The sequence below is a fragment of the Palaemon carinicauda genome, chromosome 42 (assembly GCF_036898095.1).
Source record: "Palaemon carinicauda isolate YSFRI2023 chromosome 42, ASM3689809v2, whole genome shotgun sequence".
NCBI classification, from domain to species: Eukaryota; Metazoa; Arthropoda; class Malacostraca; order Decapoda; family Palaemonidae; genus Palaemon; species Palaemon carinicauda.
The window spans coordinates 3,946,978-3,969,507 of record NC_090766.1 but is presented as its reverse complement, the minus strand read 5'-3'; the positions used below and the strand labels follow the sequence as shown (position 1 = coordinate 3,969,507).

Here is a 22,530-nt window from a genome sequence, read left to right as displayed (position 1 = left end):
ACCCTAGTTGGAAAAGCAGGCTTTTAGGACCAGAAAAGCAGCTTTTAGTAAGTATATATATATATATATATATATATATATATATATATATATATATATATATATATATATATATATATATATATATATATATATATATATATATATATATATATATATATATATATATATATTTCCATGGTCTTTTTAATATTGTAATTGATCAGTGGCTACTTTCCTATTGGTAAGGGGAGAAGAGACTCTAGCTATAGCAAGTCTCCTAGGAGAAGGACACTTTTGTTCTCTAGTCTCGGGTAGGGCCATAGCCTTTGCACCATGGTCTTCCACTGTCTTGGGTTGGAGTTCTCTTGCTTGAGGGTACAGTCTAGCACACGATTCTATTAAATTTCCTTATTTTCTTCCCTCATTAGGCTATTTGCTTTAAAACCTCACAATCAAATTTCACATTTAAATTCCATTTTCAATTTTCAAGTTTAAACCTTACTTTCAAACTTAATGTTTATATTTCACTTTCAAACCACTTCCAAACCTCACTATCAAACTTTGCATTCAAACCTCACTATCAAACTTCACGTTCAAACCTCACTATCAAACTTTGCATTTAATCCTTATTTTCAAACCTCACATTCAAATCTTAGTTTCAGACTACTTCCAGATTTCACATTCAAACCTCTCTTTCAACTTGCAAGTTCAAACCTCACTTTCAAACTTCATTTCGAAAATTCATATTCAAACCTCACTTTCAAACTACATTTCCAAACATCATGTTCTAACCTCACTTTTAAACTTTGTGTTCAAGCCTCACTTTCTAACTTCACGTTCAAACCTCACTTTCAAACTTCACGTTCAAACCTCACTTTCAAACTTCGTTTTCAAACCACACTCAAACTTCACATTCAAATGTCACTTCCAAACCAATTTCAAACTTCACTTTCAAACTTCATATTCAAACCTCACCAACTTCATTTTCAAACCTCACCAACTTCATTTTCAAACCTCACGAACTTCATAGTCAAACCTCACGAACTTCATAGTCAAACCTCATTTCAAAATTGTGTTCAAACCTCGCTTTCAAACTTCATTTCCAAACTTCATATTCAAACCTTACTCTTAAACTTTATGTTCAAACCTCACCTTCAAATTTCATGTTCAAATCTCAATTTTAAGCTACCTAAACTTTGGAAGTGAAGTTTTTAAGCGAGGTTTGAAAGTAAAGTTTGAAAGAAAGATTCAAACATGAAGTTTGGAGTGAAGTTTGAAAGTAAGGTTTGAACAGTTCAAAAGTGTGGTTTAAAAATGAGGTTTAAATGTGATGTTTGGATGTGGTTAGAAAGTAGGGTTTAAACGTGAAGTTTGGGTATTTTGAGCAAGGTTGAAAATGAAGTTTGAAAGTGAGGTTTGAAGTTTGTAAGCGAGGTTTGAATGTGAAGTTTGAAAGTAGGTTTTAATCGGTAAGTTTAGGTAGTTTGAATGTGAGGTTTGAACGTGAAATTGAGATTTGAACGTGAATGTGAGGTTTGAAATTGAAGTTTGAAAGTGAGGTTTAAATGTGAAGTTTAGGTAGCTTAAAATTGAGATTTGAACATGAAATTTGAAGGTGAGGTTTGAACATAAAGTTTATATTCAAACCTCTTTCAAACCATATGTTCAAACCTTTTTCAAATTTACCTTCAAACTTCACTTTCAAGCGATACTTTCATACTTCAGGTTTAAACCCTTGTCCAAACTTTACTCTCAAACCTCATTATCAATCTTCATTTTCTTGATCCATGTTCAAACTTCACATTTAAACTTCCCTTTGAGATGACACATTTCAAACTTAAATGTGAAGTTTGATAATCATGGACTGCTCTTGTTGGATTCTGATCAACTGGGTTCCTTCCCTTGTCCTTCTCAGTGCAACTATGGGGTTTTCCTCGTTTTACACATGTGTGTGTTTTAATTTACCTTATCGTCCAAAATTAAAACATAATTTCTTTATATTATACTCGTGACTTTAATTCTAGATCCCACAAAAGAACTGGTAAGTGATCAATATAAATTTCAATGTCTAACAACACAAAATTAAGTTGTTTTGTGTATTAAAATCGTTATAAATTGGATAAAAAGTACAAAATTGTAAAATTTTTTAGCTATATTGAGATTATGATATATGTACTCAAACATAACATATATGGTTTTAGTTTATATAACTATAATATTATGTATCTTAGCAACTTTTGAAAGCAATTATGTCATTTCATGGCTTGAAAACACTAGAAACTGCGTATAAACATCTAAATCATTTAATTTTACTTCTATTGAGAATATAATATATTCATAACAACATCACACGAATGTATTTACATAATTTAACAGATATATATTTATCCTATCAACTGGTAATGACGTCGTTGAAGAAGTATGAAGAAGAAGAATCAACTGGCACTTTTGTTTACATGTATAGACGACTGAATCTTGAAGTATTATGGATCATAAGTCACTTTATAAGGGATTCAATAACCTTCAAATTGACACTTTTGATCCATTATGTATCAAGATTCAGTCGTCTATAGTCCTCCCATGAGTGACGAGTCCCAAGTTCTCCCGGTCGTCAAAAATGTTCATAATTTGAAGTGTAAAATAAGATGACGAGTTCAGATTGCAAGAAACAGAAGACAGTAAGTGATGAATATGGTTTATTTTGATGTTATTTAGCCGGAAATTATGTTATTTAACCGAGAAAGCGGAATTTCTCGGCGTATCATTTGGGGGTGTTTGTGACGATGTCACGTACAATATTTATGTATCTAATTAATTTTATTTCTTATTTTATTGATTATTTTCACCATTTTCATTCATATTTTAAATAAAACCAGGGTTTTTTGGCCTTTATTTCGGCACTGTTTGGCCGGTAAAATCGTAGGTTATGGGCGCTGCCTGGGGTTTCAAAACTTTGATTTTTCAGTTTGTAAATTTAATCCAATATTTGAAATAACTGTTTTATAACCGAAATGTGTCTTATTTTGTTCCATTTTAGTCCCACTTTTGACAGGGTTGTAGGCTAGACCCTAGCCCACCTATGGTGGATAGGTAAAACTTTGTTGCTTTCGTAGTTTGTTGGGAGAGGTTTGGGATAACTAGATAATAGAGTAAAAAAATGTCAGAAATTGGCTGTTTTTTTCACTGGAATTATAACTAATTGAGGAGCCTTTGTATATCAGCGGCCAGTTCCTCCCGTGCGGAGTAAAAATTTACATCAACTAACTAAACTTTCACCCCTAACCTAACTTACAACCCCTGTCCTTACCTACTTACCTAATGAGGGTGGGGTTGCTGACGCCCCCCTGCGACCCCCCCTTACACTGTCGTATTCTAAGTCAGACATAATAATACATACAAGTGGCGGCTATCATGCATACACCCCCACTGGAATTATAACCGAATGAGATATCAATGAATTCACTAGTTTTTGAAGGCTTGTCAACAATCTACATACTAGGACCACTTTGCGCATGAATGTTGGAAACGTGCGAGAATAGCCAACAAGAAACGTGTTGTTACACCGAGAAAACCCTAATTATTTTCTTGGCATTTCATACGATATCAAATAACTGAAATTTCACTCGTTTGTCCTAACGTTCTACATACTGTACTAGGAACATTCGACGGACACAGGTGGGAACCTTAGGGTTTGGGTGTGGTTAAATAGGACTAAATGTGATTATTTAACCCTTGTGCGATTTTTAAAAGGCCACTGAACCTAACAAACCCACCTGACCTAACCAAATAATTCCCAGGTTACAACCCCTAGGTGGGGCAAACCCCCGGACAGCCTTCCCAGGTCACAACCCCTAGCCAGATTTGTAAAAACCCACCTAACCTAACCTAGTAGTTCCCAGGTCGCAACCCCTAGCCGGGGTCAAGCTCCCGGATCCCCTTCCCAGGTCACAACCCCTTAGCCAGATTTGTAAAAGGTTATAGAACCTCACAAACCCACCTAACCTAACCTAATAGTTCCCAGGGCATAACCCCTAGCCTGGGGCAAGCCCCAGACCCCCCTCCAGGTCACAAACTGAAACGGAATAAAGAATAAATCTTTACATTTTGTTGAAGTGAATCATAAATAAATCTCTCTCCTACACAATAAAATGGTGGGCAGCACTCTAAATTATATCTTTACCACACTAATGAAAATATTACTTAGGATTACCTTTATGTGCATTTTTTACGACAATTGTGGTTCCTGCATCTCCTATTATACACGATCGTCCTCAAAGTATCAAGCTGACCGATATGAGTAATAAATTCAATCACATCGCTCAAAGAAAAACTACAGTATAGGATATGCGTCTGTCCATCTTGGAGGTTAGCGCTGGAAAGGCCGACCTCGCTCAGGTCAATCTTGGGTCGCGGGTGGGTTAAAAAGTTTGAAATCACACGGCCAACAAAAGCAGGCCTACAAGCGCACGGAAAAGAAAGGTTGGTTTGGTTGGGCTGATTGACACTGGCTTAATCCTCCTAAACATCTTAACTAGATGTTGCCTACCCTAACCTTTGGTTGTATATATAACAAATTAGTTTGTTCCGTAACTGGAATACAAACCACGCTATTTAATAGGGGTATTACTTTCGGCGTAGCTGAAATGACGAGCCATTAATTTTTAGCGAAGGTTTACTACCCACACCGCTAGTTAGCGGGGGTAGGGGAGGGTAGCTTGCTACCTCCCTCCCCCCCCCCCCCCCCCCCCCACACACCTGTGCTTGAGCTCACTTTGCTCTTGGCTCGGATGGTGGTCGGACGTGTCCGCTCTCATCCTCGCCGTCATATTGGCAGCCATTAACACTCTTTGTTCTTTCTTTTTCTAGTTACTGTGTACGTGAAATTGGCCTCTGCGACCATGCGCACCTGCCCTGGTTTTCCCGACCGTCCTTGTGGAACGTTCATGTCGGCGGTTGAGACTGATCCTCACGCCCTTTGGCCTTCTTTTAGGGGCCAGCTGTGTGATAATGTCAACAAGTGTAGGGAGTGCTCTGCCTCCCATTGGGAGAGGTTTTCGCGACGGCGGAAGACGAAGTCCAAGTGGGACATTTCTCCTTCGAAGGTTACTTCGAAGGAAGAAAAACCCAAGGGCTCTTCTTCCGTTGCCTAAACCTATTCCGAAGCTCCCACTCGGTCGGTCTCTTTTGAGAGACCGTCGAGTGGTAGCATAGATCGAATTATTTCTAACCAGCCTCGGGTCTCGAGAGATGACGTTGCTTCCCCTAGCGAAGCAGCTCCACCTCTCCCCCCAGAGCAGGACATGTCACTAACTTCCCTTTTTCAGCTTTGGTCCTCCTTGGGGCGTACAGGTTTACCCTCCAAGGAGGTTTTGCTTGATTATATCCGCCTGGGTGCTGCTGTCAAGCAATCGTCGTCACCGTCAGAGGTTGATCCCTTGTCTCTTGTTGACGTTGTGGTGTCAAGAGGTATCCTGTGCGGTTTCACCCATCTCCTCTCCACTCCAGACTCTACGGTAGCTGACGACTTAGTTTCCCCCCTTCCTGACCATCCTACGAGGGGGAAACTAAGTCCATCGTCAGTCTCTCCTGCTGGTGTTTCTTCCCCTCGGGGGAGTTCACTTACAGAGACTCCTCTTCGGAGGACTGCTGAAGGTCAGCTTGCTGATCCAATGACCCTCAGAGGGCGCATCTGTCGGAAGGCTTGCCTTCCTCTTCGCCATAGAGCCCTTTCTTTACTTGCGATGAGGAGTCACCTCTTTGGTTCAACGTCTTCTATGCAGTCCCCCGCAGAGGAGCCTCTAGACCGATCTTCCATCACTGCACCTGGACCTTTCTGCAGATCGTTCGCAATCTCCTTCGGTGGAAGGTCGTCCTTTTAAAGGACACGTCGACCTTCCACCCGACAGACCTGCCGTCGCCGTTCCTGCATTGGCCTAACAAGGCTTCACCTGAACGCGCTATTGCGCGACAACAGTCCACGCGACCAGCGCTCATCAGTAGCTTGTCAGGCCCCATCACTACAAGCGGGCTGCTCATCCTGCTCGCACTAACACGGGGCATCATCCTAAAGTGCATACGCGCCAACAAGAGCAGAGCTCCACCATGCGCGCGCACATGCGCCAACGATCTCCTGCGTGCCGTGCGCTCATTGCGCTCACGTGCCCTGTGCCTACACGCCAACGAGCCCTGCGCCCACCGGCGAGTCAACTCTCATATGCGTGCCCTACATCACACTCTAATGAGTTCCATATTGCGTGCCATCCTACGCACCAGGTAAAACCTGCCCGCCAACTTTCTCCTGCAAGCAAGTTTGTAGATGAGACAGCTATGCTGCCCTCACCCACGCGCCAGCCTTCTCCTGCTCGCACTTACAAAGATACGCGCGCGCGCCATCCATCTCCCAGGGATGCGCGCCCATCATGAATCTACTGCGCGCTAAGGGGCATTCTCCTGCGCGCGCGCCCTAAGGCTTTGACAGATGCGCGCCAACACTCTCCCGCACGTTCATCGTGATTCTCCTGCGCGCGCGCGCGCCATCAGTTTCCCGCACACGAGCTTCAATATCCTCCCTCCCGCGAGCACCATTATTCTCCCTCGCGCGAGCGTCAATATTCCCCCACGCGTGTCTGCGCATCACAAGGAACGACGTCCGGCAAGGTCGCTATTGCCTCATTCCCCTCCCCGCAAGCGCATACCACCGCACATTGTGGGAGAAGGGAAACTTCCAGAGGAGGTTCAGGATCCCAAAGCTACCAAAGGCGAACCCACCTATTCCAGTGACTCCTCCCAGGGATCCCTCAGTCCCTTTCCCTTCGGGGGGTATGTCTGACAGTGCGTCTGTCAGCCAACAGCCCTGGTTCAGTGCCCTGATCAGAGCCGTAACTCAGGGTTTCAAGCCTGTCCTCTCTGATCTAGGACACGGAACCATGGGTTTCTCTACCCCTCTGAAGAGGAGAAGAGGAGTTCTGGACGCGGTCACTTCCCCGAGGGCGAAACTGACTCCACGCAGACCTTCAAGGCAAGTTCCTCCTATTCCTCGGAGTGACTCTCCTTCCCTTTCAGACGAAGATCTCCCGTCACCAAGGGAATCACGTGAAGAGAGATTTTCCCCCATCGCACCAATGGAGGAAACCTCTCTTCACGCCGAGAGTTCCACACAGTCCGGGATTAGAAGGAACATGCCACCCTCATCAATGTTGGAGTCTTACATCCTTCCCAGGAATGAATCCAAAGACTTCAGGTGGCCGCTATCATACATACACCCCCACTGGAATTATAACCGAATGAGATATCAATGAATTCACTAGTTTTGTGAAGGCTTGTCTCAACAATCTAGATACTAGGACCACTTTGCGCATGAATGTCGGAAACGTGCGAGACTAGCCAACAAGAAACGTGTTGTAACACCGAGAAAACAATATTATTTTGCTTGGCATTTCATACGATATCAAATAACTGAAATTTCACTTGTTTGTCCCAACGTTCTACATACTGTACTAGGAACATTCGACGGACACAGGTTTGGGTGTGGTTAACCCTTTTACCCCCAGGCTCTTTGGAAATTTCCAACCCTTAACCCCCAAGGGGTTATTTTTTCCCCAGCACATTTTGCAGTATATTTTTTTTAAATTGCTCTAACAGCCTTAATTTTTGTCATAGAGAGGTCAGGTTGGTCTCATTCTCTTGGAAAATGCCTGAATTTTCTAAAAAAAATTATCAAAAATATGAAAAAAAATAAATTTATAGCATTTTTTTGCAAGGACGAACCGGTACGTCCGTGGGGGGTAAAGGGATGTGTTTTGTGAAACGTACCAGTACGTCCTTTGGGGGTAAAAGGGTTAAATAGGACTAAACGTGATTATTTAACCCTTGTGAGATTTGTAAAAAGCCACTGAACCTAACAAACCCACCTGACCTAATCGAATAGTTCCCAGGTTATAACCCCTAAGCGGGGCAAGCCCCCGGACAGCCTTCCTAGGTCACAACCCCTAGCCAGATTTGTTAAAAGCCACCTAACCTAACCTAGTAGTTCCCAGGTCACAACCCCTAGCCGGGGTCAAGCTCCCGGATCCCCTTCCCAGGTCGCAACCCCTAGCCAGATTTGTAAAAGGTTATAGAACCTCACAAACCCACCTAACCTAATAGTTCCAAGGGCATAACCCCTAGCCGGGGTCAAGCTCCCAGATCCCCTTCCCAGGTCACAACCCCTTAGCCAGATTTGTAGAAGGTTATAGAACCTCACAAACCCACCTAACCTAACCTAATAGTTCCCAGGCCATAACCCCTAGCCGGGGGCAAGCCCCAGACCCCCTCCAGGTCACAAACTAAAACGGAATAAAAAATAAATCCTTACAGTATGTTAAAGTGAATCACAAATAAATCTCTCTCCTACACAATAAAATGGTGGGCAGCACTCTAAGCTATATCTTAACCACACTGTAATAAAAATATTACTTGGGATTACCTTTATGTGCATTTTTTACGACAATTGTGGTTCCTGCATCTCCCATTATACACGATCGTCCTCAAAGTATCAAGCTGACCGATATGAGTAATAAATTCAACCACATCGCTCAAAGAAAAACTACAGTATAGGATATGCGTCTGTCCATCTTGGAGGTTAGCGCTGGAAAGGCCGACCTCGCTCAGGTCAATCTTGGGTCGCGGGTGGGTTAAAAAGTTTGAAATCACACGGCCAACAAAAGCAGGCCTACAAGCGCACGAAAAAGAAAGGTTAGTTTGAGTGGGCTGATTGACACTGGCTTAATCCTCCTAAACATCTTAACTAGATGTTGCCTACCCTAACCTTTGGTTGTATATATAACAAATTAGTTTGTTCCGTAACTGGAATACAAACCACGCTATTTAATAGGGGTATTACTTTCGGCGTAGCTGAAATGACGAGCCATTAGTTTTTAACGAAGGTTTACTATCCACACTGCTAGTTAGCGGGGGTAGGAGAGGGTAGCTTGCTACCCCCCCTCACACACCTGTGCTTGAGCTCACTTTGCTCTTGGCTCGGATGGTGGTCGGACGTGTCCGCTCTCATCCTCGCCGTCATATTGGCAGCCATTAATGCTTTTTGTTCTTTCTTTTTCTAGTTACTGTGTACGTGAAGTTGGCCTCTGCGACCATGCGCACCTACCCTGGTTTTCCCGACCGCCCTTGTGGAACGTTCATATCGGCGGTCGAGACCGATCCTCATGCCCTTTGTCCTTCTTTTAGGGGCCAGCTGTGTGATAATGTCAACAAGTGTAGGGAGTGCTCTGCCTCCCAGTGGGAGAGGTTTTCGCGACGGCGGAAGACGAAGTCCAAGTGGGACATTTCTCCTTCGAAGGTTACTTCGAAGGAAGAAAAACCCAAGGTCTCTTCTTCCGTTGCCTAAACCTCTTCCGAAGCTCCCACTTGGTCGGTCTCTTTCGAGAGACCGTCGAGTGGTAGCATAGATCGAATCATTTCTAACCAACCTCGGGTCTCGAGAGATGACGTTGCTTCCCCTAGCGAAGCAGCTCCACCTCTCCCCCCAGAGCAGGACATGTCACTAACTTCCCTTTTTCAGCTTTGGTCCTCCTTGGGGCTTACGGGTTTACCCTCCAAGGAGGTTTTGCTTGATTATATCCGCCTGGGTGCTGCTGTCAAGCAATCGTCGTCACCGTCAGAGGTTGATCCCCTGTCTCTTGTCGACGTTGTGGTGTCATAGGCATCCCGTGCAGTTTCACCCATCTCCTCTTCCACTCCAGACTCTACGGTAGCTGACGACTTAGTTTCCCCCGTTCCTGACCATCCTACGAGGGGGAAACTCAAGTCCATCGTCAGTCTCTCCTGCTAGTGTTTTTTTTCCCTCGGGGAAGTTCACTTACAGAGACTCGTCTTCCGAGGACTGCTGAAGGTCAGCTTGCTGATCCAACGGCCCCCAGAGTGCGCATCCGTTGGAAGGCTCGCCTTCCTCTTCGCCATAGAGCCCTTCCTTCACCTGCGATGAGGAGGCACCTCTTTGGTTTAACGTCTTCTATGCAGTCCCCCGCAGAGGAGCTTCTAGACCGATCTTCCACCACTGCACTTGCATTGGTCCTGGACCTTTCTGCAGATCGTTCGCAATCTCCTTCGGTGGACATACATACATATACCAAAGGCACTTCCCCCAATTTTGGGGGGTAGCCGACAACAACAAGAAACAAAACAAAAAGGGGACCTCTACTCTCTACGTTCCTCCAGCCTAACCAGGGACTCAGCCGAGTTCAGCTGGTACTGCTAGGGTGCCACAGCCCAACCTCCCACATTTCCACCACAGATGAAGCTTCATACTGCTGAGTCCCCTACTGCTGCTACCTCCGCGGTCATCTAAGGCACCGGAGGAAGCAGCAGGGCCTACCGGAACTGCGTCACAATCGCTCGCCATTCATTCCTATTTCTAGCACGCTCTCTTGCCTCTCTCACATCTATCCTCCTATCACCCAGAGCTTTCTTCACACCATCCATCCACCCAAACCTTGGCCTTCCTCTTGTACTTCTCCCATCAACTCTTGCATTCATCACCTTCTTTAGCAGACAGCCATTTTCCATTCTCTCAACATGGCCAAACCACCTCAACACATTCATATCCACTCTAGCCGCTAACTCATTTCTTACACCCGTTCTCACCCTCACCACTTCGTTCCTAACCCTATCTACTCGAGATACACCAGCCATACTCCTCAGACACTTCATCTCAAACACATTCAATTTCTGTCTCTCCATCACTTTCATTCCCCACAACTCCGATCCATACATCACAGTTGGTACAATCACTTTCTCATATAGAACTCTCTTTACATTCATGCCCAATCCTCTATTTTTTACTACTCCCTTAACTGCCCCCAACACTTTGCAACCTTCATTCACTCTCTGACGTACATCTGCTTCCACTCCACCATTTGCTGCAACAACAGACCCCAAGTACTTAAACTGATCCACCTCCTCAAGTAACTCTCCATTCAACATGACATTCAACCTTGCACCACCTTCCCTTCTCGTACATCTCATAACCTTACTCTTACCCACATTAACTCTCAACTTCCTTCTCTCACACACCCTTCCAAATTCTGTCACTAGTCGGTCAAGCTTCTCTTCTGTGTCTGCTACCATTACAGTATCATCCGCAAACAACAACTGATTTACCTCCCATTCATGATCATTCTCGCCTAACAGTTTTAATCCTCGTCCAAGCACTCTAGCATTCACCTCTCTCACCACTCCATCAACATACAAGTTAAACAACCAGGGCGACATCACACATCCCTGTCTCAGCCCCACTCTCACCGGAAACCAATCGCTCACCTCCTTTCCTATTCTAACACATGCTTTACTACCTGTGTAGAAACTTTTCACTGCTTGCAACAACCTTCCACCAACTCCATATAACCTCATCTCATTCCACATTGCTTCCCTATCAACTCTATCATATGCTTTCTCCAGATCCATAAACGCAACATACACCTCCTTACCTTTTGCTAAATATTTCTCGCATATCTGCCTAACTGTAAAAATCTGATTCATACAACCCCTACCTCTTCTAAAACCACCCTGTACTTCCAAGATTGCATTCTCTGTTTTATCCTTAATCCTATTAATCAGTATTCTACCATACACTTTTCCAACTACACTCAACAAACTAATACCTCTTGAATTACAACACTCATGCACATCTCCCTTACCCTTATATAGTGGTACAATACATGCACAGACCCAATCTACTGGTACCATTGACAACACAAAACACACATTAAACAATCTCACCAACCATTCAAGTACAGTCACACCCCCTTCCTTCAACATCTCAGCTTTCACACCATCCATACCCGATGCTTTTCCTACTCTCGTTTCATCTAGTGCTCTCCTCACTTCCTCTATTGTAATCTCTCTCTCATTCTCATCTCCCATCACTGGCACCTCAACACCTGGAACCGCAATTATATCTGCCTCCCTATCAACCTCAACATTCAGCAAACTTTCAAAATATTCCGCCCACCTTTTCCTTGCCTCCTCTCCTTTTAACAACCTTCCATTTCCATCTTTCACTGTCTCTTCAATTCTTGCGCCGGCCTTCCTTACTCTCTTCACTTCTTTCCAAAACTTCTTCTTATTCTCTTCATATGACTGACCCAGTCCCTGACCCCACCTCAGGTCAGCTGCCCTCTTTGCCTCACGTACCTTGCGCTTTACTTCCACCTTTTGCTCTCCATATTTTTCATACTTCTCTATACTATTACTCTGCAGCCATTCTTCAAAAGCCCTCTTTTTCTCTTCCACTTTTACCTTCACTCCTTCATTCCACCATTCACTGCCCTTCCTCATGCTGCCTCCAACAACCTTCTTGCCACATACATCACTTGCAATCCCTACAAAATTTTCTTTTGCTAACTTCCACTCCTCCTCTAAATTACCAGTTTCTCTTACTCTCACCTCGTCATATGCCATTTTCAACCTTTCCTGATATTTACTTTTTACCCCCGGTTTTATTAGCTCTTCAACCCTCACTAGCTCCCTTTTACATCCACCTACTCTATTCCCCCACTCTTTTGCTACAACTAATTTTCCTTCCACCAAAAAATGATCAGACATACCGTTAGCCATACCCCTAAACACGTGCACGTCTTTCAATCTTCCAAACATTCTTTTAGTTATCAACACATAATCCATTAATGCCCTTTCTACTACTCTTCCATTTGCCACTCTTACCCATGTATACTTATTTTTATCTTTCTTTTTAAAAAAGCTAGCACTTATTACCATCTCTTGTTCAACACACATATCTACCAGTCTCTCACCACTCTCATTTTCACCTGGTACGCCATATTTCCCAATGACACCTTCTACCTCTCCAGCACCCACTCTAGCATTTAAGTCACCCATAACAACTTCGGTGGAAGGTCGTAATTTTTAAAGGACACCTCGACCTTCCACCTGACAGACCTGCCGACCTGGCGTCACCTTTCCTGCATTGGCCTAACAAGGCTCCACCTGAACGCGCTATTGCGCGCCAACAGTCCATGCGACCAGCGCTCATCAGTAGCTCGTCAGGCCCCATCACTACAAGCGCACTGCTCATCCTGCTCACACTAACACAGGGCATCATCTTAAAGTGCATACGCGCCAACAAGATCTCCAGCGTGCCCTGCGCCCATTGCGCTCACGTACCCTGTGCTCACTGCGCTCACGTGCCCTGCGCCTACACGCCAACGATCTCCTTTGCGCCAGCGCCCACCTGCAAGCCAACTCTCATATGAGCGCCCTACATCACGCTCTCCTGAGTTCCATATTGCGCGCCATCCTACGCGCCAGGTTAAACCTGCGCGCCAACTTTCTCCTGCATGCAAGTTTGTAGATGAGACAGCTATGCTGCCCTCACCCACACGCCAGCCTTCTCCTGCGCGCACTTACAAAGATACGCGCGCATGGCATCCATCTCCCAGGGATGCGCGCCCATCATGAATATACTGCGCGCTAAGGAACATTCTCCTGCGCGCGCGCCCTAAGGCTTTTACAGATGCTCGCGAACACTCTTCCGAGCGCCCGCGCGTTCATCGTGATTCTCCTGCTCGCGCGAATATTCTCCACCGCGCGCGAATATTCTCCCCCGCGCGAGCCATCAGTTTCCCGCACGCGAGCTTCAATATTCTCCCTCGCGCGAGCGTCAATATTCCCCCACGCGCGAGCCTGCGCATCACAAGGAACGACGTCCGGCAAGGTTGCCATCGCCTCATTTCCCTCCCCGCAAGCGCATACCACCGCACATTGTGGGAGAAGGGAAACTTCCAGAGGAGGTTCAGGATCCCAAAGCTACCAAAGGCGAACCCACCTATTCCAGTGACTCCTCCCAGGGATCCCTCAGTCCCTTTCCCTTCGGGGGTTATGTCTGACAGTGCGTCTGTCAGCCAACAGCCCTGGTTCAGTGCCCTGATCAGAGCCGTAACTCAAGGTTTCAAGCCTGTCCTCTCTGATCTAGGACACGGAACTGTGGGTTTCTCTACCCGTCTGAAGAGGAAAAGAGGAGTTCTGGACGCGGTCACTTCCCCGAGGGCGAAACTGACTCCACGCAGACCTTCAAGGCAAGTTCCTCTTATTCCTCGGACTGACTCTCCTTCCCTTTCAGACGAAGATCTCCCGTCACCAAGGGAATCACGCGAAGAGAGATTTTCCCCCATTGCACCAATGGAGGAAACCTCTCTTCATGCCGAGAGTTCCACACAGTCCGGGATTAGAATGAACATGCCACCCTCATCAATGTTGGAGTCTTACATCCTTCCCAGGAAGGAATCCAAAGACTTCAAAACATTGCCGAAGTCCTCCACTAGGGCATGGATGGATTCAGCCAGCCACTCAAGGAATGTCCACGATTCTCCCCAAGAAGAGTCTTTGTGGGATAGGAGGAGACTTCGCTGCAAGTCCTACAACAGGAGGAGACCAGCAGGAGTCAGTACACGCGTTTTGGCAGGTTCTGACTCTAATGAGGGCTCTCAACGGGTTTTGCAACCCAGAGATCCCTCCTTGAGAAGGCAAAGACACGGTCCTAGACCGCGTCTTTGGTACTCAGAAGCCCTCTAAGACCATTGCAGCCCTGCCCTGGTCTCAAGGGGGTAAAGAGTACCAGGTACAAGATCGCCTAGCAGCTCTCCAAGATGTCCTCCTCCAACCGTTCCAGTACCACCAAGCTCCTCCCACCTCCTCGCGTACTTTGAGATCCTGGAGGAGCCTTGTTTAGCTCTCCCACTTCACCACTCGCTGGAAGAGCTAGCCAGGGGAGTAGCTCTTGAGAGAGACTCCAACCAGCAGGTCTCGTTCTCGGCAGCCGAGATCCTCAACCAGGAGAAGGTCGTGAAGTTGCTATGCAAGCCACGAAGGTTGGGGACCTTAGGTATCCTGATAAGTTCTGAGGATTTCTCCAAGGAACGTACCAGTAAAGCTATGGAAACCTTCCTCCTCTCAGGTACTCGCACGATCGAGTTTCTGGCCCACCAAGTCTCGAACTTGTGGGAAAATACCATCCTGAAACGTCGGGATGCAGTAGCTGAGAGATTCCACCAGAAGGTCCCTAGCGCCGAGATCAAGAGCTCAGACTTTCCTCCATGGAGGGGTCTGTTCTATTCGAGCCTAAGGATGTGGAACATGCTGCTGAGAGGTGGAGGAAGTCACATCAAGACTCCCTCCTCCATGGGGCTTTAACATCTAAGCCCTATAAGGCTCCAGCACCACAGCAGTCCCGTCCAGCCAAGACCACTACGACGACAATTACAGCGAAGACGATGATGTATAAGCCCTTTCCTGTGAAAGAAAGGAAAGGCATAAAGTCCTCCAGGGGAGGCAAAAGTCCTAGAGGGAGCAGCCGAGCCCGCAAACGCTAGGATAGGCAGTCCCCCTGCATTTCCACCAGTAGGGGGATGCCTACAAAGTTCGCAAACAGGTGGAAGCAACTCGTGGCCGATTCCTGATCAATCTCCGTGATCAGTCTAGGATATTGCGTCCCGTTTATAACATCTCCACCTCCCCTGACGACGAATCCAGTGTCCTTGAACTCCCTTGCCATGGGATCGGCAAGGGGGCAAGCCCTTCGGGCAGAAGTCCAGACCCTGTTGAAGAAGGGCGCTCTCCAAGAGGTCCTTGACGGATCCCCAGGCTTCTTCAGTCGACTCTTTCTTGTAAAGAAGGCATCTGGAGGCCAGTCATCGAACTCTCAGCTCTGAACAAATTTGTCAAACAAACTCTGTTCAGCATGGAGACGGCAGACACGGTCAGACTAGCAGTAAGACCGCGAGACTTCATGTGCACAGTGGACCTAAAGGAAGCGTACTTCCAGATCCCAGTCCATCCGTCTTCAAGGAAGTACTTAAGATTCAGCCTAGACAACAGAATAAACCAGTTCAAGGTGCTGTGCTTCGGTCTTTCCACAGCACCACAAGTCTTCACCAGAGTGTTCACCCTAGTATCATCTTGGGCACACAGGATTGGCATCCGTCTCCTCCGTTATCTGGACGACTGGCTGATCCTAGCAGACTCAGAGTCATCCCTTCTTCAACACCGAGACAAACTTCTGGGACTTTGCCAGGATCTGGGGATCATGGTAAATCTCGAGAAGTCCTCTCTGCTTCCCACTCAAAGACTGGTATATCTAGGCATGGCTATAGACTCCAATCTCCACAAAGCCTTCCCATCAGACGACAGGATAGCAAGGCTGAGGAAGGTCGCTAGCCCTTTTCTCAGATGAGAAGAGCTTCCAGCCCAATCGTGGTTATGTCTCCTCGGTCACCTCTCATCTTTGGCTCGTCTAGTTCCCAACGGTCTCCTCAGAATGAGATCCCTCCAGTGGCGACTCAAGTCTCGATGGAATCAAGGTTGCGATTCCCCGGACATCATGATCCCTATGGGACCTGCGGAACGGACGTACCTCCAGTGGTGGGTGACAGACGAGAACCTATGAAGAGGAGTGGATCTTCTCATCCTCCCCCCGGATTTGATGCTGTTTTCGGACGCCTCAAAGAAAGGGTGGGGAGCCCACGTTCTACACCACAGGACCTCAGGCCTGTGGTCAAAATCAGAAGAGTGCCTCCATATAAATCTTTTAGAGATGAAGGCCGTTTTCTTGGCCCTTCAGCAATTCCAACAATACCCGGTGTGTCACTCTGTGGTGGTGATGAGCGACAACACCACAGTAGTGGCTTAAATCAACAAACAAGGAGGTACTTTTTCGCAGAAACTATTCCATCTAGCAGTAGCGATACTGAGATGGGCTGAAATTCACTCGATACCACTATCGGCACGCTTCATTCCGGGCAAGAGGAATATGCTCGCCGACAACCTGAGCAGAGCATTTCAGATAGTGAGTACTGAGTGGTCTTTGTATCATCTAGTAGCCAACAAAGTCCTGACTTTATGGGGTTCTCCGACTGTGGACCTCTTCGCAACGGCCCTAAACTGCAGGCTCCCACTGTACTGTTCCCCAGTTCCAGGTCCCAAGGCTCTCTGGTAAGATGCTTTCCAACAACGGTGGGACAACATCAATGTTTACGCCTTTCCCCGTTCTTTCTGATGAGGAGGGTGCTTAACAAGACCAGAACATCGGTCAATCTTTCAATGACCCTCATAGCTCCGCTATGGCACCAAGAGAACTCCCTCCACGACACAATCTATTCAAACAACCACATGCCAACATCTTCTGCAAAGCCGTAGCTTCGCTACGACTTCACGGCTGGAAACTATCCAGTATCTCCTCTCTGAGAGAGGATTTTTGCAACAGGTTGCGATCAGGATGTCTGGACACCTGCGGAAGTCATCAGCAGCAGTCTACCAGGCAAAGTGGAAAGTCTTCTGTGGTTGGTGTCGTGGAAGGGGTATTTCTCCACTCGATGCCACTATTCCAGCAATAGCGGAGTTCCTTGTGTATTTGCGTGAAGAAATGCACCTGTCAGTCTCGGCAGTGAAAGGCTATCGCCTAGCCTTAAGGCTTGCCTTCAGGCTGAAAGGATTGGACATTTCATCATTGCTAGAACTTTCTCTACTCATATGGAGTTATGAACTTACCTGCCCTCAGTTGGAAGTGAGACCTCCCCCATGAAATGTGGTTCGAGCTCTCAGGTCTCTTAAGAGACCTACCTATGAACCATTACGCCAGGCATCAGATTGCCACCTAACTTGGAAGACGGTGTTCCTGCTAGCTTTGGCCTCGGCCAAGCGAGTGAGCGAACTTCATGGTCTCTCGTATGACATCGCCCATTCAAGGGGATGGGGAGAGGTAACGTTCAGCTTCGTCCCTGAATTTATTGCTAAGACTCAGAACCCGGGAGTAGCGGTTCCTCGATTCGACTCCTTCTGGATTTTTAGTCTCCTTACTGTAACTGATGACCCAGACCATCTCTTACTTTGCTCAGTAAGGAGCTTGATGCTGTACCTCAAGAGAACAGCCGCAGCCCGTCCTCGTGTGCCAGCACTATCCGTCAGCACAGGAAGAACTAAGAGGAGGGTCGCCAAGAACACCATTTTTGCATGGATTCGCAAGGTCATTGACCTGGCACTGAATCCAGACCCTCTTCTGTTACGTCGCCCCAGATAACATGATGTCAGGGGCATAGCTACGTCCCTGGCCTTCAAAAGAAATTTTTCAGTGACGCAGGTTCTTCAAGCTGGGGTGTGGAAACGTCAAACAACGTTCACATCCCATTACCTGCAAGACGTGACCCACAGGAGACTCGATAGGTTCTCTATCGGTCCTGTGGTGGCTGCACAACAGCGGGTTTAAAACCTCAAGCTCCTTATTGGACAAGTAGCAGAAGGTTGGAGGCATTGTTACCCAGTTTTAGTCTGCATGAATGAAAAGGTTTGACTGGCCCTTATTCTTTTCTTCATCATCCCCTCTCTTGGGGAAAGCAGCATCCGGGGTTTTCTGCATAGCTGACCTCAAACCACTGCAGGTAAACCATGCTTCCCTGTGTTCCTAGTATTAATATTATTACTGTTACGTCCCCATACCCTGACGAGGTGGTATTGGGAAAGTCCTAGTCTACAAGTTTCCATCTAAAGAACTTCAGAACAACTTTCTAGGATGAGTCACACTTCATACCTTCACACACAGCTTGCGTAGGCCACAGACCTTGTGTAGCAAGGTTTTAGCGAGGTGCAGGGACTCCTTATTTCTTGAGTGCTTACACACTCAAATAAGGAGTCCCCAGGGAAAGCCAAAAGCCAGTAGTTTATGGAATGATGTACAGTAGTTAAAACTTTGCTTAAATTATACATTCTCTTATTGAAGGACTCATGTTTGTATAATTAGGATAAATACAAATTACTGTACTTTGAAAACTTGTCATATTATAGACTAATATTTTGCCTAATTCATTCAGAAACCATACCTTCAAGGCCAGGTTAAGTAGGTGAGCCATGGAGATGGAAGCAGGCCTTTGTCAAGCTGTGCTCGGTGTTGTAATTTACGTTAGGTTAGGTAGTGTCCATTCTTTTTATTTTTGTATACATAGATGTTACCCCTGAGGTCTTCCTAATATTTGCAAACCAATTTACATTTGTTCTGTCACTAAATACAAACCAACGCTTTTCATAGGGGATATTACTTTCATTGAAGCTGAATGCGAGCGTTAACCACCCACCCACTAGTTAGCGAGGGTGGGTGGAGGGTTACTAGCTAGCACGCTCACTCACACACCGGGGCTGAGAACCCACTTTGTTTTTGGCTTGAGTGGAGAATGTACGTTGCCCCTCTTCCCCCTCACCTTTATTGACTTGCCATTACTGACTAATTGCTTTCTTCTCTTTCTTTTCAGTGTGTGTGCGCTCTCTCCTTGGCCGTCCTCATGCGGACTTGTCCGGGATGTTTATGTCATGAGCATCTGCTAGGTCCTGCCTGCTGTGGGCGGCGTGGTGACTAGGACAACACCTACCTTGAATGCCAAGAGTGGTCTGCCTCCCAGTGGGAGAAGTATGGGACCCGACATAAGTCCAAAAGGGATTCTTCACCTCCGGGGTCTTCCTCAAAGTTGAAGAAATCTAGGACTTTGATCACCCAACCTCTTCCCAAAGCTCCTGTTCGTTCGGTTTCCAATTAACTCCAGGTCAACCTCTGGTCTCGAGGGATGGTGCTACTTCCCCCAAGTGAAGCAGCCCCTCTCCTCCCTCGAAGTGAGACTTGCAGTACTCTTTCTCTGATGCTTTCCGCTGATGAAGGCAGTTTTTGAACTTCAGCTTGGTGCGGAGTGGAAGCGAACACAGACTTCCTCAGAGGTGGATCCCTTATTGTTACTGAGTGTGGGCCTACGAAATCCTGAGGTTTTATCTGCCGTGTCCACTGACGATTCCCACCCTGCCTCTTCTTCCGCTGCTGCCGCCGTTGCCAAAGAGTGCTCCCTCCCCCCTTGCTGAGCCAACTCTTCCATCTGGGGTAGAGCAAAGTTCAAGGCAGGTCCCTCTTGTGGGTGGGCATCGCTCTCGCCTAGAGTGAGATCCCCCCCTAGAGTCCCAGATTCAAATGTCTCCTAGACATCTTCCTGTTCCTGCTTAGCATTCCTCCCCTTCGGAAGATCTTCGCTGCCCTCAACGAGCTCCCAGAGTGAGTGGTTCTCCTTAACGCTTCAGACGTTCTCCTCCCCCTCCGTCTAAAAAACATCTCTTTGGTTCACCCAAAGACTGCGATCTCCTTCGCCAGACAATCCCCTCCGGAGGATCGTCGCTCATCAGTGGAGTACCTCGTCACTCGTCACCTTGACTGCAGACCTCTTCCAGAGACCGTCACTCTTCACCTCGTGATGAATAACATCAGAGTCGCCGACAGCCTTCTAGTTCCCAACCCTCATCTGTTATATTGGACTCGCCGTTTGCCAGCCCCTAAGTATTTGTTTGTCCATAGGCACCCTTCAACTTCTCGTCACTTGACAGTAGTTTGTGGTTTGTCAGCTGCCATAGATTCTTCAGGCTTTCCGACCACTTGTCGATCACTTGCAGTCCACTGTTCATCAGCTGATCGTAGTTCTACAGCTACTTGTCACTCATCCACGACTCATCATTCCCTGCCTTGTTGACGTTCACCAGCAGCTTATCGTTCGGCTGTAACTCACCGATCACCAACTACTAGACTTTCGGCAGTTTCTCGTCGTTCTCCAGCTGCTCGTTGTTCCTTAGCTTCTCGGCATTCCCCAGCTGCTCGTCATTCGCCAGCTGTTCTTAGTTCTCCTGTGGCTGGTCGTTCACCAGCCGTTCGCCATTCGCCAGGCTGTAGGAGATCTCCAGATTAAAAGCAATTTTCCTGACACTCTCCTCTTTGAGCTTCTCATCACTCATCAAGTCATCGGCACTCGCCAACCCGCCATTCGCCAGCTCCTTGTAGGAGTTTTCCCTCTCATTCACCAGCTCACAAATGACAGTCATCAGGCTTAGATCGCCGTTCTCCAACTCTAGACCGTAAGTCTTCTGTTTCTTACAGGTCGACTCAAGAACACAGCTCCCCAGCCAAAGTGTCCAGGACATCACGCCTGGAAGGACCACTTCCGACAACCTCTCCTTCAGAAGGAACCAGCCTTTAAGGAGCCTAGATGGGTAAGCTGCCCTGTCCATTCACCCTTAAGTGGGAACCATCAAGGTAGCAGCCGTCCGCCTCTTCGCACCGCTTGCCTGTCCAGTCATCAGTCGATCCAGGCAGGAACCTGGTTCCATCTTTTCAGAGACCTTCAGCATCGATCCTCTCAGGGAATCTGTTGGTCAGCGCCTCAGTGGGGCAAGGAACCTTGGTTCAATACCCTGGTCAAAGCAATTCACCAGGCATTTGTGGAAGGTGTCTCACCTCTACAGTCCTCCAGGATGCCAAGGATTCCTTTGGAGAAGTCATCTTCATCTCCGGCTGACCCTAGACGTAAGTCTACGTACCCCTCTCCTCAGGTGCCCTCATCATCATCCATCTCTCCTTTTAAGTGGAGATGAGTAATAGCTGAACCGCAGTATTCCTCTCGGATCAAACTAACTCCTGTATAAACATTGAAGCGGAGGCTGAGCATCGTTATCCTCACTCCTCGGCGGGTAGGCACCCCCCCAGCATCTCCTGAACCAAGATTCTCCCTCTCTCAGAGAGGATTCTTTGGCTGGGTCTTCCTGCCCCTCCCTTATCAAGGTGGTTCCCTTGGAGCAGCTACCGGTATCCAGACCTTTACTGGAGGACGTCGCTCCCTCAGCAAGTGAGGGACATATGAAAGAGCATGCAAGACCTTCACTCCTGGAGGAATTCTTTCCGCCCCGTAAGGAGTCGAAGAGTGCCAAGACTGTCCACTAGTCTTTGGCAAGGACTTCAAGACCTTTGCAGGAAGGATCCAAACGATCTTCTCCAGACCCTGCAGGGTCGTCAGCATTGTTCGAGGGGCGACGTCAACTCACCTCGAGAGGAGATCTAGTGGGTGGATGACTTAACGACGATGACGACCATCTCCCAAGACCTGCAAGTCCAAAGCTATTGGAGGTAGAGCAGGAGGAGTTGGAGTACGCCTTCTAGCAGATCTTAGCCCGCATGAGGATCATTAATGGGTTATCTGATTCAGCGGTGGCCCCTCAGCAGTGCCTGTCGGAAGGCGTTCTCACAGATCACTTGCTCCGCCTTTAAACGTCTTCCGCCGCCTTTTGTGCAGCAGAGGAAGTATCACGAGGTTTCCAACAAGCCTCTTCCTCCCCTGCCTTTCGTTCACTCCGTAAAGGCCCTTAGCAGAGGGATCTCCTTCGAGAGACTATCAGGACTTCAAGTCTCGTTCTCGGCATTGAAGATTCTTAACCAGGAGAAAGTAGCGAAGTACGCCATGCAGGCTACTTCGTGGCTGGACCTCTGGTTAGGATCAGTGGGACACCTCATAAGGACCGAGGACTGGTCCAAGGAGACGTCGAGGAAGGCGATGTAGACCTTTCTATTATCAGGAAATCGAACCATTGAGTTCCTTTCCCACCAAGTTGTAAACTTGTGGGCAAATACGATCCTTCGGCAAAGGGACTCCCATATAATGAAGTAACGAGACTGAGAAACTCTACTTTGAATGGTAC

The 22,530-nt window shown here is 47.1% G+C and overlaps 1 long non-coding RNA gene across 2 annotated transcripts in view; it reads left to right on the top strand.

Annotated features, from left to right (window-relative positions):
• The first annotated feature begins 2,503 nt into the window (after positions 1–2,503).
• The window catches only part of LOC137633324 (uncharacterized), a 42,338-nt gene continuing 22,311 nt past the window's right edge, over positions 2,504–22,530 (top strand). The window contains exons 1-2 of one of the 2 annotated variants that reach the window (XR_011042172.1): positions 2,504–2,660; positions 18,852–18,944. This is a non-coding gene — a long non-coding RNA (uncharacterized lncRNA). The remainder of the gene's footprint in view (positions 2,661–18,851; positions 18,945–22,530) is intronic. The other variant, XR_011042173.1, reaches the window with a different exon arrangement.